Source organism: Oncorhynchus masou, chromosome 16 (genome assembly GCF_036934945.1).
Source record: "Oncorhynchus masou masou isolate Uvic2021 chromosome 16, UVic_Omas_1.1, whole genome shotgun sequence".
Taxonomy (NCBI): Eukaryota; Metazoa; Chordata; class Actinopteri; order Salmoniformes; family Salmonidae; genus Oncorhynchus; species Oncorhynchus masou.
This window is the reverse complement of record NC_088227.1, coordinates 36,651,397-36,666,396: the sequence shown is the minus strand read 5'-3', so window position 1 is coordinate 36,666,396 and position 15,000 is coordinate 36,651,397. Positions and strand designations below refer to the sequence as shown.

Below are 15,000 nucleotides of genomic sequence, written 5' to 3'. Positions count from 1 at the left end.
CAGTGGGCTATGCAGTAACTATACAGTAACTATACAGTGGGCTATACAGTGGGCTATACAGTAACTATACAGTGGGCTATACAGTAACTATACAGTGGGCTATACAGTAACTATACAGTGGGCTATACAGTAACTATACAGTGGGCTATACAGTAACTATACAGTGGGCTATACAGTAACTATACAGTGGGCTATACAGTAACTATACAGTAACTATACAGTGGGCTATACAGTAACTATACAGTGGGCTATACAGTAACTATACAGTGGGCTATACAGTAGCTATACAGTAACTATACAGTGGGCTATACAGTAACTATACAGTGGGCTATACAGTAGCTATACAGTAATTATACAGTGGGCTATACAGTAACTATACAGTGGGCTATACAGTAACTATACAGTAACTATACAGTGGGCTATACAGTGTACTATACAGTAACTATACAGTGGGCTATACAGTAACTATACAGTAACTATACAGTGGGCTATACAGTAACTATACAGTGGGCTATACAGTAACTATACAGTGGGCTATACAGTAACTATACAGTGGGCTATACAGTGGACTATACAGTAACTATACAGTGGGCTATACAGTAACTATACAGTAACTATACAGTGGGCTATACAGTGGGTTATACAGTAACTATACAGTGGGCTATACAGTAACTATACAGTGGGCTATACAGTAACTATACAGTGGGCTATACAGTAACTATACAGTGAACTAATCAGTAACTATACAGTAACTATACAGTGGGCTATAGAGTAACTATACAGTAACTATACAGTGGGCTATACAGTAACTATAGAGTAACTATACAGTGGTCTATACAGTGGTCTATACAGTAACTATACAGTTTGCCATACAGTAACTATACAGTGGGCTATACAGTAACCATACAGTAGGCTATACAGTAACTATACAGTGGGCTATACAGTAACTATACAGTGGGCTATACAGTAACTATACAGTGGGCTATACAGTGGACTATACAGTAACTCTGCAGTGGGCTATACAGTGGGCTATACAGTAATTAACTATACAGTGGACTATACAGTAACTATACAGTGGGCTATACAGTAACTATACAGTGGGCTATACAGTGGACTATACAGTAACTATACAGTGGGCTATACAGTAACTATACAGTAACTATACAGTGGGCTATACATTGGGTTATACAGTAACTATACAGTGGGCTATACAGTAACTATACAGTAACTATACAGTGGGTTATACAGTAACAATACAGTGGGCTATACAGTAACTATACAGTAACTATACAGTGGGCTATAGAATAACTATACAGTAACTGTCAGGATTTGGCCAGGGTTGTTCCGGGTTTTGGTCACTAGATGCCCCCATTGTGCTCCTCCTGGACAGCCATCTGTACGTTAAGCCGGAAAAATGTGAATTCCATTCATCCCGAGTACAATTCCTGGGATTTGTAGTGGAACCCGGTCGAGTCCAAATGGACCCCAGGAAGGTAGGGGCGGTAGCGGATTGGCCCACCCCCAAATCCGTTAAGGAAGTTCAGCGTTTCCTGGGCTTCACAAACTTTTACCGCAAGTTCATCAAGAACTTCAGCTTGGTGTCAGCCCCTCTCTCAGCTTTAACCAAGGGTGGCAATGCAAGGTTTTTGTGGGGAAGAGAAGCTGAGACGGCCTTCCAAGGACTCAAGCAGCGTGTTCTCTCTGCTCCCATCCTGATACTACCGACTACGGATGAACCATTTGTGGTGGAGGTAGACGCATCAGAGGTTGGTGTTGGAGCTGTCCTGTCTCAGAGGGGTGAAGACAAGAAGCTTCATCTGTGCGCTTTCTTCTCATTCTCACACCGGCTTACCCCGACTGAGAGGAACAACGATGTGGGGGATCGTGAACTCCTAGCGGTTAAGATGGCATTGAAGGAATGGAGACACTGGCTCGAGGCGGCTTCTCACCCGTTTCAAGTGCTTACGGACCACAAAAATCTGGAGTATATCCAGCAGGCGAAGTGGTTGAACTCTAGACAAGCTAGATGGTCTCTTTTCTTCAATCGATTCCAGTTTATCCTCACCTATCGGCCCGGGTCGAAGAATCTCAAACCGGATGCCCTGTCCCGAGTCTACGCTCCTGCCATTCGAGATGACACGGACATGCCTGTCCTTCCTGCTGCTAAGATTGTGGCTCCGATCTCGTGGCAGGTTGAGGATACCGTGAGACGTGCTCAAGCTAGCGAACCGGACCCGAAAGGAGGTCCTGCCAATCGGTTGTTTGTCCCCAAGGCAGTGAGGACTCAGGTCCTTCTGTGGGGGCACTCCTCTCGCGTCACCTGTCATCCGGGCGTAGGTCGCACCTTGGAGTTCATCCAGCGTAAGTTCTGGTGGCCTACCATAAGAGAAGACGTTGCCACTTTCGTCAATGCCTGTCCCGTGTGCTGCCAGGGCAAATCTTCTCACCTCCGCCCTCAAGGACTCCTTCACCCTTTACCTGTTCCCCACAGACCCTGGTCCCATATCTCATTGGACTTTATTACTGGACTTCCTCCATCCCATGGCAATACTACTATCCTAGTCATAATCGACAGGTTTTCAAAGGCGGCCAGGTTCGTCCCTCTGACTAAGTTACCTTCTGCCAAGGAAACGGCTGAGTTGGTAATTAATCATGTGTTCCGAGTCTTCGGCATTCCTCAAGATATGGTTTCTGACAGAGGTCCCCAGTTCGCCTCAAGGTTTTGGAAGGCCTTCTGCCAACTCATGGGGGCTTCTGCTAGTCTATCTTCAGGGTACCATCCGGAGTCCAACGGCCAAACAGAGAGGATGAATCAAGAGCTGGAAACCACCCTCCGATGTATGACTCGTGACAACCCATCCACATGGTCATCCTTTATTGTTTGGGCCGAATACGCGCACAACACCTTGCGCTCCTCCTCCACTGGTATGTCCCCGCACGAGTGTCAGTTTGGCTATGCTCCTCCATTGTTCCCGGACCAGGAGGCAGAGTTCAGAGTGCCTTCAGCCTTGAAGTTCGTCAGACGCTGTCGGCTTATGTGGAGGAAGACCCGTCTTAATCTTATGCGTTCCTCACAGAGGTACCAACAACAAGCCAACAGACGTCGCCGTCCCGGGCCTACCCTGTGCCCCGGCCAGAGAGTCTGGCTCTCCACAAGAGACTTACCTCTACGGGTGGAGTCTCGCAAGCTGTCCCAAAAATACATCAGTCCCTTCAAGGTTGCCAGGAGAGTTAACCCAGTTTCTTATCGCCTACACTTACCCAGATCCCTTAAGATTAATCCCACATTTCACATTTCATTGTTAAAACCTGTTGTTTTTTCTCCCCTTGTCCCGGCAGACAGACCTCCCCTCCGCCTCGTGTCATTGGAGGCCAGCCGGCTTATACCGTCCATCGGATACTGGATTCCCGCCGGGTGCAGCGGTCCTGGCAGTATCTGGTGGACTGGGAAGGCTACGGTCCCGAGGAGCGCTCCTGGGTTCCTGCCAAAGACATCCTGGACCCTGACCTCATTCGTCAGTTCAGGGCCCTCCACCCTGAGAGAGCTGGTAGGAACGTCAGGAGCCGTTCCTAGGGGGATTCTGTCAGGATTTGGCCAGGGGTGTTCCGGGTTTTGGTCACTAGATGCCCCCATTGTGCTTTTTGACCTTATGTTTTTTCCCTTGTTCCCCATTATTATTTGCACCTGTGCCTCGTTTCCCCTGATTGTATTTAAACCCTTAGTTTCCCTCAGTTCTGTGCTCTGTGTTTGTATGTTAGCACCCAGCCCTAGTGTTCTGTGTATTCTTGTCGATTCCGGTGGATGCTCTTGTGGAATTCTGTTTTTGTTTTTGAGTATCTCTTGAGGCTTTTTTGTGCTATTCCTACCACCTCTTGGATTTGCCATTTTTGTATTGAAGGACTTCTCCTTTTTACTTTATTAAATACACCGTCTTAGGTACTGCTGTGTCTGCCTCATCTTCTGGGTTCTGCTGACTATTCGTGGCTCAGTTGGTTAAGTGACTGTTTCTCACTCCAGAGACCCAGGTTCGTAACCGGGTCCTGACAGTAACTATAGAGTAACTATACAGTAACTATACAGTAACTGTACAGTGGGCTATACAGTAACTATACAATGGGCAATACAGTTACTATATAGTTGGCTATGCAGTAACTATACAGTGGGTTATACAGTGGGCTATACAGTGGGCTATACAGTAACTATACAGTGGGTTATTCAGTGGGCTATACAGTGGCTGCTTAACATTGGACTATACAGTAACTATACAGTGGGTTATTCAGTGGGCTATACAGTGGCTGCTTAACATTGGGCTATATAGTGGGCTATTTGTTGGGCTATTCAATGGGCTATACAGTGGCTGCTTAACAGTGGGCTATACAGAGGGCTATAAAGTGGGCTATACAGTGGGCTATAAAGGACTCTGTAGAGGTAAAATATTCCTTCTAACATCAGAGCAGAAGGCCATTACACCAGTCTCTACCAGACTCTACCAGAATCTACCAGACTCCACCAGAATCTACCAGACTCCACCAGAATCTACCAGACTCTACCAGTCCCTTCAGAGACTTAAATATGTAATATGTGACATTAATGATAATCCCATAGATGTCTTTGTAAACAAACAATGTATAGTTTCAAAATATATTGATCTCCTGGCCTGTCAATTCTAACATCCATAACTCAATCTACGAATTTGATATTTATTTATTTTATTTCACCTTTATTTAACCAGGTAGGCAAGTTGAGAACAAGTTCTCATTTACAATTGCAACCTGGCCAAGATAAAGCAAGTAAGAGTAATTGAGAGTAATTCCCCAACCCCCAAACTCTCAACTTAATGTGAAACCAAGTGTTGAGTTGAAAACGATACCCCAAAGTGTGTCATTAATGCCCCTGATAACAGTGTCTACTGTAAAGAGCAGAGAACCGAGGTAAACACATTATATAAACCTCTCCTCTCCTCTTGCTAGCTGACTGCCATGCCTTTGTATGGCTCCTTCCAACTATGACATCACTGTAGCTAGCCAGAGGGGCTGACGTCACCCCTCCCGTTCACGTAATGTGAATGAGGTAACTATAGTGGGAGCCAGGCCGGTGGTGAGATCATATGGCAGTCCTCACGTGTGGGACACTATAAAACAGGCATGACATCAGCGAATGGAGAGACAGACGGAGGGAGAAGAGGGGAGAGAGAGAGAGGCAGGAGAGAGCAAGTCCGTGCTATGGGGATAACGTCATGGGGGGTTTGGGGGGGAAGTGCCACGAGGTACATCAAGAAGTACAGAACATCCAAATTACACCGACCAGGGCGTTATGCAAGCCAAAGAAAATATTCAACACTAGAGGGTGTGTGTGTGTGTGTGTGTGTGTGTGTGTGTGTGTGTGTGTGTGTGTGTGTGTGTGTGTGTGTGTGTGTGTGTGTGTGTGTGTGTGTGTGTGTGTGTGTGTGTGTGTGTGTGTGTGTGTGTGTGTGAGGTATGCCGTGACGCTGTGCTGGTTGCTAAGCGAAGCAGGGACGTGGGTGGAAGGATTTCCTGTCGAAGGGAACGTTTGTTTATGCAGGGAGCACCATGCCGAGGGAAAGTGTGTTGTGTACTCTGTTTGTGTGTGTTCTTTTTATGTGTGTGTGTGTTCATTCACCAAGCAACACACACACACACAGAACACACAACACACAGAGAACACAACACACACTTCCCCTCGGCATGGCGCTCCCCGCATAAACAAACGTTCCTGTCAACAGGAAATCCTTCCACTTTTCACCCACGTCCCTGCTCCGCTTAGCAACCAGCGCAGCGTCACGGCATACCTCCACCATGCACGTAACCAAGCACGCATACACACACACACACACACACACACACACACACACACACAACACACAAACACACACACACAACACCCGCCCCCTCACACACACACACATAATATTCAGTGCAAAACACACTGCTTTGGTCTGAACCCTTTACCATTCTATCATCAACTGCTCACCTTCAACAAGACTCTCTTCCCTCTTTTACTGTGTCATGAAAAGCTAGACACACCCACCGCACTGCCAGCTAGGCTTTCAAATCTATCAGCAACCAACAGCAATGACAGCAACTCCCTGAAATACTAAAACGTTGCTCATTTATATGCTCTATTTTGACCTAAGCTGGTGGCTTTATAGACAGTGAGCTAGCGAGAACACACACGCACACGCACACGCACACGCACGCACGCACGCACGCACGCACGCACACACACACACACACACACACACACACACACACACACACACACACACACACACACACACACACACACACACACATACACACACACATACACACACACACACACACACGCTGGCTCTTTTTAAATTGCGTGAGCGGGGCCAATTGAGTCGGGCTCGCGGTACTGTAGGCAATGACTCAATTTGGGCACAGTAAGGTGGCCAGTCAATGACAATTAGGAGGGAGGGAGGAGAAAGGAGGAATGGGGAGGGAGGAGGGAGGAGGGAGGAGGAGAGTAAGGAGGGGGAGGGAGGAATGAAGGGGAGGTAGGAGGGGGAGTAAGGAGGGAGGAGGGGGAGTAAGGAGGGAGGAGGATGAAGGAGGAAGGGGAGGGGGAGGGGGAGTAAGGAGGGGGAGGGAGGAGGGAGGAGGGGGAGTAAGGAGGGAGGAGGGAGAAGGAGGAAAGGGAGGTAGGAGGGGGAGTAAGGAGGGAGGGGAGGGAGGAAGGCGAGGGAGGAGGGGGAGTAAGGAGGGAGGACGGGTAGGGAGAAAAGGGAGGGAGGAGGGGGAGTGAGGAGGGAGGAGGGGGAGGGAGGGAGGAGGGGAGTAAGGAGGGAGGAGGGTTATGTGAATTAGCTCGAAGAGAGAAATATTGCCTTTTTCAGTGCTGACCTCTGTGTAAAATCTAAAGTCGCTATTGACCCTTGCGGTTTAAAGTGGTCTTTATGACATTGACTTGCCCTTCACTCTCATGTCCAGACTACAGAGGACTGGATACGTCAACATGGACAAAAGCAGACCACTGCTGGAAACCAAGAGGACCAATATTAGCTGTGCATTATCTGTCTATCCTAGATCAAGACAATCACATGTTTTATCTGGGATAAATTAAGGTTTAATTCAACTAAAAAAGGACATGTCACATTTTTGCATCAAGAGTATATTGATGTTGGTGGTATGTCAGTTACAGGTGTCACAGTCCTGACTGAGTTCGGGAGATGTGAGGGTGAGATCCTGAGTGAACACAGCCACGGGGGACAATATCTGAATGAACGATGCTGTGGGGCGAGTGAATTATGAATGGACTACCACACTGAAAGCTCCTGATAAGATCGTCACAGGTTCTCTCTCTCTCTCTCTCTCTCTCTCTCTCTCTCTCTCTCTCTCTCTCTCTCTCACTCTCTCTCTCTCTCCCTCTCTCTGTCTCTCTCTCTCTCTCTCTCTCTCTCTCTCTCACTCTCTCTCTCTCTCTCTCTCTCTCTCACTCTCTCTGTCTCTCTCTCTCTCTCTCACTCTCTCTGTCTCTCTCTCTCTCTCTCTCTCTCTCTCTCTCTCTCTCTCTCTCTCACTCTCTCTGTCTCTCTCTCTCTCTCTCTCTCTCTCTCTCTCTCTCTCTCTCTCTCTCTCTCTCTCTCTCTCTCTCTCTCTCTCTCTCTCTTTCTCTTTCTCTCTCACTCAAACACATAGGGTCATGGAGATATAAAAATAGCTGACCAATCACGTACACAGACCACAGACACGAAGACAGAAATGGAAATAGATACACTATCTGACAAGTGAACAGTCCCTGCACTGCCGTGCATATACAGTTACACACACAGACAGGTACATGGATAGAGATTTAATAACACACAGACAGATACATAGATAGAGATTTAATAACACACAGAGAGATACATAGATAGAGATTTAATAACACACAGACAGATACATAGATAGAGATTTAATAACACACAGAGAGATACATAGATAGAGATTTAATAACACACAGACAGATACATGGATAGAGATTTAATAACACACAGACAGATACATAGATAGATATTTAATAACACACAGAGAGATACATAGATAGAGATTTAATAACACACAGACAGATACATAGATAGAGATTTAATAACACACAGAGAGATACATAGATAGAGATTTAATAACACACAGACAGATACATGGATAGAGATTTAATAACACACAGACAGATACATAGATAGATATTTAATAACACACAGACAGATACATAGATAGAGATTTAATAACACACAGACAGATACATAGTTAGAGATTTAATAACACACAGATAAATACATGGATAGAGATTTAATAACACACAGACAGATACATAGATAGAGATTTAATAACACACAGAGAGATACATAGATAGAGATTTAATAACACACAGACAGATACATAGATAGAGATGTAATAACACACAGACAGATACATAGTTAGAGATTTAATAACACACAGATAAATACATGGATAGAGATTTAATAACACACAGACAGATACATAGATAGAGATTTAATATCACACAGACAGATACATAGATAGAGATTTAATAACACACACACAGATACATAGATAGAGATTTAATAACACACAGACAGATACATAGATAGAGATTTAATAACACACACACACAGACAGATACATAGGTAGAGATTTAATAACACACATACAGATACATAGATAGAGATTTAATAACACACAGACAGATACATAGATAGAGATTTAATAACACACAGACAGATACATAGATAGAGATTTAATAACACACATACACAGACAGAGATGTAACACACACAGAGACAGAGATGTAACACACAGATAGAGATGTAACACACACACAGGTAGAGCTGAAACACACAGACAGAGATGTAACACACACAGATAAAGATGTAACAGACACAGAGACAGATATGTAACACACACACAGAGAAAGAGATGTATCACACACAGAGACAGAGATGTAACACACACACAGAGAAAGAGATGTATCACACACAGAGACTGAGATGTAACACACACAGAGATGTAACACACAGATAGAGATGTAACACACACAGACAGAGATGTAACACACACAGAGAAAGATATGTATCACACACACATATAGAGATGTAACACACACAGATAGAGATGTAACACACACAGATAGAGACGTAACACACAGAGAAAGAGATGTATCACACACCGATAGAGATGTAACACACACAGAGATGAAACACACACATATAGAGATGTAACACACCCAGATATAGAGATGAAACACACACAGATAGAGATGTAACACACAGAGATAGAGCTGTAACACACAGATAGAGATGTAACACAGAGATAGAGATGTAACACACAGATAGAGATGTAACACACACAGATAGAGATGTAACACACACAGATAGAGATGTAACACACACAGAGATGTAACACACACAGATAGAGATGTAACACACAGAGCAATGTAACACACACAGAGATGTAATATACACAGATAGAGATGTAGCACACAGAGACAGAGATGAAACACACAGATAGAGATGTAACACACATACAGATAGAGATAAAACACTCAGATAGAGATATAACACACACAGAGAAAGAGATGTATCACACACAGAGATGTAACACACATATAGAGATGTAACACACACAGACAGAGATGTAACACACACAGAGAAAGAGATGTATCACACATACATATAGAGATGTAACTGTAACGGCGCTCTTCGTTTGTCAAAAGAGAGTCGGACCGAAATGCAGCGTGGTGGTTACTCATGATCTTTAATGAAGGATCGCGATACATAAAATAAATATTACAAAATACAAAACAACAAAACGGAACGTGAAATCTAATTACAGCCTATCTGGTGAAACTACACAGAGACAGGAACAATCACCCACGAAATACAAAGTGAAACCCAGGCTACCTAAATACGGTTCCCAATCAGAGACAACGAGAATCACCTGGCCTCAGGCAGCCAAACCTATGCAACACCCCTACTCAGCCGCAAATCCCAATACCAACAAAAACCCCAATACGAAACACAACATAAACCCATGTCACACCCTGGCCTGACCAACAAATAAACTAAAACACAAAATACTAAGACCAAGGCGTGACATGTAACACACACAGATAGAGATGTAACACACACAGATAGAGATGTAACACACACAGATAGAGATGTAACACACACACATATAGAGATGTAACACACACAGATAGAGATGTAACACACAGATAGAGATGTAACACACACAGATATGTAACACACACAGATAGAGATGTAACACACACAGAGATGTAACACACACAGATAGAGATGTAACACACACGCAGATATAGAGATGTAACACACACAGATATGTAAGACACACAGATAGAGATGTAACACACACAGAGATGTAACACACACAGATAGAGATGTAACACACACAGAGATAGAGATGTAACACACACAGATATAGATGTAACACACACAGAGACAGAGATGAAACACACAGATGGAGATGTAACACACAGACAGTCAGAGATGTAACATACAGATAGAGATGTAACACACACAGATAGAGATGTATCACACACAGATAGAGATGTAACACACACAGATATAGATGTAACACACACAGAGACAGAGATGAAACACACAGATGGAGATGTAACACACAGACAGACAGAGATGTAACAAACACAGATAGAGATGTAACACACACACAGATAGAGATGTGTAACATGCAGAGATGTAATGCACAGTTTGAGATGTAACACACAGATAGAGATGTAACACATAGGTAGAGATGTAACACACAGATATAGATGTAACTCACACAGAGAGATGTAACACACAGATATAGATGTAACTCACACAGAGAGATGTAACACACAGATATAGATGTAACACACATAGAGAGATGTAACACACATACCCTACAATAATAGAAAAACAAACACTGTTGCAATCAAATCAAATGTATCTGACACGGGCTTACTGACAGACATGTAACACACACACAGAGACTTACCTTGAAATGCTAACATGTTTACTTACAGAGATGTTCACTGGCGAAAACACACACATGAAACACACCCGATAATTACAGACTCGTTCACTCTCATGAAACACACATACACAGCTGTTCGGCTGGCAGAAGATGTGTATGTGTGTGAGCAGTGTGAGTGTGTTAGCGTGTGTGAGCAGTGTGTGTGTGTGTGTGTGTGTGTGTGTGTGTGTGTGTGTGTGTGTGTGTGTGTGTGTTTGTGTGTGTGTGTGTGTGTGTGTGTGTCAGAGTGTGTCAGAGTGTGTCAGAGTGTGTATGTGTTAGCGCGTGTGAGCAGTGTGTGTGTGTGTTAGAGTGTGTGGGCAGTGTGTGTGTGTGTGTGTGTGTGTGTGTGTGTGTGTGTGTGTCAGAGTGTGTCAGAGTGTGTCAGAGTGTGTATGTGTTAGCGCGTGTGAGCAGTGTGTGTGTGTGTTAGAGTGTGTGGGCAGTGTGTGTGTGTGTGTGTTAGAGTGTGTGGGCAGTGTGTGTGTGTGTGTGTGTGTGTGTGTGTGTGTGTGTCAGAGTGTGTCAGAGTGTGTCAGAGTGTGTATGTGTTAGCGCGTGTGAGCAGTGTGTGTGTGTGTTAGAGTGTGTGGGCAGTGTGTGTGTGTGTGTGTTAGAGTGTGTGGGCAGTGTGTGTGTGTGTGTGTTAGAGTGTGTGTGTGTGTGTGTGTGTGTGTTCGGGTGGGTGTGTGATCTGCTCGTGCTCAGCCTTTCCCACTATTTCCACTGTTGCTGTGTGTCTGAACAGATCTGACTCTCTCAACCTGTTTGTCACAAACACATGCACACACACACACTCACACACACACACACACACACACACACACACACACACACACACACACACACACACACACACACACACACACACTCACACACAGTGGTGGAAAAAGTACTCAACTGTCAAACTTGAGTAAAGTAAAGATATCTTAATAGAAAATGACTCAAGTAAAAGTGAAAGTCATCCAGTAAAGTTATACTTCAGTAAAACTCTAAAAGTATTTGGTTTTAAATATACTTCAGTGTCCAAAGTAAATGTGTAAATCATTTCAAATGTCTAATATAAAACTTATTTAGGATCGGTGGGTCCCCTGCGGGACGGTTGAGCTAACGTAGGCAAATGCGATTAGCAAGAAAATGTATTATTTACATAAACATACAGTGGGGCAAAAAAGTATTTAGTCAGCCACCAATTGTGCAAGTTCTCCCACTTAAAAAAGATGAGAGGCCTGTAATTTTCATCATAGGTACACTTCAACTATGACAGGCAAAATGAGAAAAAAAATCCAGAAAATCACATTGTAGGATTTTTAATGAATTTATTTGCAAATTATGGTGGAAAATAAGTATTTGGTCAATAACAAAAGTTTTTCTCAATAGTTTGTTATATACCCTTTGTTGGCAATGACAGAGGTCAAATGTTTTCTGTACGTCTTCACAAGGTTTTGCCCCACTGTATTTGATATGGGCAGAAAGCTTAACTTCTTGTTAATCTAACTGCACTGTGCAATTTACAGTAGCTATTACAGCAAAATAATACCATGCTATTGTTGAAGGAAAGTTCACAATTTTGAACTTGAAAAGATATTAATAAACAAATTAGGCACATTTGGGCAGACTTGATACCAAATTTTGAACAGATATGCAATGGTTCATTGGATAAGTATAAACCTTTGCACATACACTGCTGCCGTCTTGTGGCCAAAATCTAAATTGCACCTGGACTGGAATAATACATTATGGCCTTTATCTTGCATTTCAAAGATGATGGTAAAAAAATACAAATTAACTTTTTTTATTATCTTTTACCAGATCTAATGTGTAAATGTATTATCCTACATTCCTTTCACATTTCCACAAACTTCAAAGTGTTTCGTTTCAATTGGTACCAAGAAAATGCATATCCTTGCTTCAAGTGCTGAGCTATAGGCAGTTAGAATTGGGTGTCATTTTAGGCCAAAATTTAAAAAAAGTGTCCGATCAAACCAGATGGCACCATTTTCTTGTGTTTTGTTATTTATGGAAAGCCAGGGGCCAAATGACTCTCCTCTCTCTATCCTTGGAAACACTGTACTGTATAGTAACAACCTAAACATCCCTCCCTCTTCCCCTCTCTCTCTCTCTCTCTCTCTCTCTCTCTCTCTCTCTCTCTCTCTCTCTCTCTCTCTCTCTCTCTCTCTCTCTCTCTCTCAATTCAATTCAATTCAAGGGCTTTATCTCTCTCTCTCTCTCCCTCTTTCTTTCTTTCTTTCTTTCTTTCTTTCTTTCTTTCTTTCTTTCTCTCTCTCTCTCGCTCTATTTCTCTTCCTCTCTCTCTCTCTATTCTCTCTTTATCCTCTGACATATTGAACTGTATATTAACAACCCAAACCTCTCTCTCTCTCTCTTCATATCTCTCTCTCTCTCTCTCTCTCTCTCTCTCCATACCTCTCTCTCTCTCTCTCCCTCTCTCTCTCTCTCTCCATACCTCTCTCTCTCTCTCTCTCTTCATACCTCTCTCTCTCTCTTCATATCTCTCTCTCTCTCTTTCTCTCTTCATACCTCTCTCTCTCACTTCAAATCTCTCTCTCTCTCTCAAATTTAGATTGCTTTATTGGTATGAAATACAATTTGTAGATATTGCCAAAGCAGTTTATTCGTATGGCATTTCAGTAAATACAGTACAATGCAAAGAGGAGATACAGTTTATTTCAGTAGTAATATTAATAGTCCATATAATGATGTGTACAGGTACTGTACTACTGCTGTTGTATTGGGGAATCGTCGGGTTGATAAATACTTAAATAAGATGATAAAAAGACAACCTGGATGATGGTTACACTGTGTATAACTGCCAGCTAAATACAATGTGAACGCTACAGGGAATTAATGGTCACGGGATGTCCCTCAGGCTAGTTTCTCCCTCACCCAGAATATGTCATTAGTAAATGCACAGAAGTTGGGAATTGATTGAGATATTCTCTCTCTCTCTCTCTCTCTCTGTCTCTCTCTCTCTCTCTCTCTCTCTGTGTCTCTGTGTCTCTGTGTCTCTCTCTCTCTCTCTGTCTCTCTCTCTCTCTCTGTCTCTCTCTCTCTCTCTCTCTCTCTCTCTCTGTGTCTCTGTTTCTCTCTGTCTCTCTCTCTCTCTCGTTCTCTATCTATCTTTCTCTCTCTTGCTCTCTCTCTCTCTCCATCTCTCCCTCCCTTGATCTCTACTTCTAACATGAGTCATCTTCAGAGTGGACGGGATCTCCCTATTCCCTTAGAAGTGTACACTTCTCTGAACCCTTTCATTTCAGTCAACAACTGTCAAGATAGATTTCCATGTACCCCTTTCCTGCAGTCAAATGACCTCGTTGCCTCATGGGTGGAATGTTATTCATATTTTGCATAATTAAATTTTTTCAATGATGAAAATCCTGTGTTTCTATATCAAATGGTTTTGTTATATTTCAGTCTGCAAACTCAAGATGTAATACATTTTAACTTCATATCTGACAGGTGTCTTCTTTTTCTGAAGCCCTTGTGTGTGAGGTGTATACATTTGTTTTAAAGTAGATTTGTTTTAGACTTCCAGGAAACACTCTGTGTGAGCCTGACTTATCCCACTGCAGTAAAAGGTTAACCCTCCCTTCAAAACAGCCACATAACACTCTCCCTCTCTCTGTCTCACTGTAAAACACACTGGGAAAAAACACACACACACTCTGTTTCTTTTCCTCTCTTTCTCTCTACTTAGAAGTGCAGCGATGCAGCACATGTCAACACTCAACCTCTTCTGGAAGCTAAAAGATCTCTTTCCACACACAGACACACTTCCCTCCACATCCCACCACATCCAGCTATTGAAAAGAGACATAAAGTCACCTTAGAAATCTTCTGTTGTGCAGACGAGCCCCTTCCTTTCCTCCTCTCCTCTCCAATAGTTCTCCCTCTCCTCTCCTCTCCTCTCCTGGTCTGTAATGTCAGTTCCCGCCGATGATC

General features: G+C 43.4%; 1 protein-coding gene across 1 annotated transcript in view; it reads right to left on the bottom strand.

The window, feature by feature from the left end:
• The window catches only part of LOC135557918 (forkhead box protein N3-like), a 122,774-nt gene that overhangs the window by 107,626 nt on the left and 148 nt on the right, over positions 1-15,000 (bottom strand). The window contains exon 1 of the mRNA XM_064991624.1: positions 14,884-15,000. This exon is cut by the window's right edge and continues 148 nt beyond it. The gene's annotated coding sequence lies outside the window, so the exon portion shown is untranslated. The remainder of the gene's footprint in view (positions 1-14,883) is intronic.